The sequence below is a fragment of the Gossypium raimondii genome, chromosome 3 (genome assembly GCF_025698545.1).
Source record: "Gossypium raimondii isolate GPD5lz chromosome 3, ASM2569854v1, whole genome shotgun sequence".
Taxonomy (NCBI): domain Eukaryota; kingdom Viridiplantae; phylum Streptophyta; class Magnoliopsida; order Malvales; family Malvaceae; genus Gossypium; species Gossypium raimondii.
Genome location: NC_068567.1, coordinates 47,701,633 through 47,704,153, shown reverse-complemented (window position 1 = coordinate 47,704,153; position 2,521 = coordinate 47,701,633). Strand labels below are relative to the sequence as shown.

Below are 2,521 nucleotides of genomic sequence, written 5' to 3'. Positions count from 1 at the left end.
CTTTACCTTCGATTGTTTATGGATGTGAGTGATTCATTCAAGATAGCCGGTGTGACTGAAGACGCGCTGAGGTTGAAGTTGTTTCAGTACTCGTTGTGAGATCGAGCACGAGCATGGCTCAATTCATTACCACCAAGTTCCATATCTACATTGCAAGAATTAGCAGAGAGATTTTTGGTTAAGTATTTCCCACCTAGCAAAAACTCTAAGTTAAGGAACGAGATCACAACTTTTAAAATATTGGATGACGAGTCTTTGTATGAGGCTTGGGAGCGATTCAAGGAGTTACTTCGTAAGTGTCCTCATCATGGGATTCCTCATTGTATCCAGTTGGAGACATTCTATTATGGTCTCAATGCACATACAAGATTGATGGTAGATGCTTCCGCGAATGGTGCAATTTTGTCTAAGTCTTATAATGAGGCTTATGAGATCATCGAGAGGATCACGAGTAATAACTATCAATGGCCAACAAATCGAACAGCTTTAGGAAGGCATGTACCTGGAGTTCATGAAGTTGATGCCCTCACTTCGTTATCAGCTCAGGTATTGTCTATTTCCTCTATGATAAAACAATTAACCGCTAATAGTACTAATAATTCTACAGCTCAGCCACCAAGTCCGTTTGAAGTAATTTCCTATGTGTATTGTGGGGAAGTCATTTTTTTCAGAATTGTCCATCAAATCCCGAGTCAGTGTACTATGTGGGGAACCAATATCAAAATATGAGTGGACAAGGACCCCAGTCCAACTTCTACAATCCTTCATGGCGTAATCATCCTAATTTTTCTTGGAGCAACCAAGGAAATGGGTCGAACAACAACTTATTGCAGGAAAGACCCAACCAATCTCAAGGGTTTAATCAGCAAGCTCCAAAACCACCTCAAGCTGAGGCATCAAATAGTTTGGAGAACTTATTGAAAGTGTACATGGCAAAGAACGACGCTTTGATCCAAAGCCAAGCAGCAACACTAAAAAATTTGGAAAACCAAATGGGTCAGTTAGCTATGGAGCTGCGTAAGACCACAAGGAACCTTGCTGAACGATATTGAGAATCCAAGAAATTTGGGTAAAGAACATATCAAGGTAGTGACATTGCGAAGTGTTAAAATTCTAGAACCCGATTGATTGATGTCGAAGATAAGCCCATTGAGAAGAATCAAGCAGCTGTTGCAGTTCCTACACCAAAGGAATCAAAATCTACAAAGTCTGACAAGGTAAACCCTGACTTAGTGAATTCAGATATTTTAACATCTTCTTTGAATGTAGATTTACCTACTCAAAAAAATTTTTCGGTTCAACCGAAAGTTCCATCACCTCTATATCCGTAAAGATTGCAGCAAAACAAGCAAAAACAATAGGTGCATTCAAAAAGTTTATGGATATTCTGAAGCAATTACACATGAATATTCCGTTGGTGGAGGCTTTAGAACAAATGCTGAATTATGTGAAGTTTATGAAGGATATACTGTCCAAGAAGAAACAACTGAGTGAGTATGAGACTATTGCCTTGACAAAGGAATGCAATGCGTTCCTGCAGAACAAATTGCCACCGAAATTGAAAGACCCAGGAAGCTTTACTATACCCTGTAACATTGGTGAATCTTACTGTGGTAAAGCTCTGTGTGACTTAGGAGTGAGTATCAACTTGATGCCTAAGTCTATTTTCAAGATGTTAGGGATAGGCGAAATAAGACCTACAACTGTGACGCTTCAGCTAGCGGATCGATCTTTAGCATATCCCGAAGGAAAGATCGAGGATGTTTTGGTAAGAGTCGATAAATTTGTTTTTCCTATTCATTTCATTGTCTTAGATTTTGGAGAAGACAAGGAAGTGTTGATCATCCTTGGGAGACTTTTCTTAGCCACGGAAAGAACATTAACTAATGTGCAGAAAGGAGAACTCACCATGCGAGTTCAAAACGATCAGGTGACCTTTAACATTCTTAAAGTGATGAAAATTCCCGATCCGGCGGAGGAGTGTCCAGTTATAGAAGAGATAGAAACCTTGGTTTCTATGGAAAGAAATTTTGAAGAAGATCCATTGGAGAAAGCCTTAGATCTAAACCCTTTGGAGGATGAAGAAGGTGAAGAAAACATGGATTTGATGGAAGCCAATCCGAGAAATTTTATTCAATCTACAAGGTTTGAACTGTTGGAGTTGGAAGTCAGAGAATTTGTGCAACCCAAGTTGTCAATTGAAGAACCACCTAAACTCGAACTAAAGGTACTTCTTTCCCATTTGAAATACTTTTATTTAGGTGATTGTTCTACTTTACATTTGATTATTTCAGCAGAACTGACGAAAGATCAAAAGGAGAAACTAATTGCTTTAAAGAAATTTAAGAAAGCAATTGGTTACACTATAGCTGATATTCGAGGTATAAGCCCTTTTTTTTGGCATGCATAAAATCATTTTAGAAGAAGGTGAAAGAGCTCGAATTGATGGGCAAAAGAGACTCAACCCTATTATGAAATAAGTTGTGAGAAAGGAAGTGATCAAATGGTTAGATGCAGGAAT

General features: G+C 38.6%; 1 non-coding gene across 1 annotated transcript; it reads right to left on the bottom strand.

Moving 5' to 3' along the window:
- Positions 1–207: 207 nt before the first annotated feature.
- LOC128040075 (small nucleolar RNA R71) lies at positions 208–314 on the bottom strand. Its single transcript, XR_008194735.1, has one exon. It is a non-coding gene; the product is annotated as a small nucleolar RNA R71 (small nucleolar RNA).
- Positions 315–2,521: the final 2,207 nt, after the last annotated feature.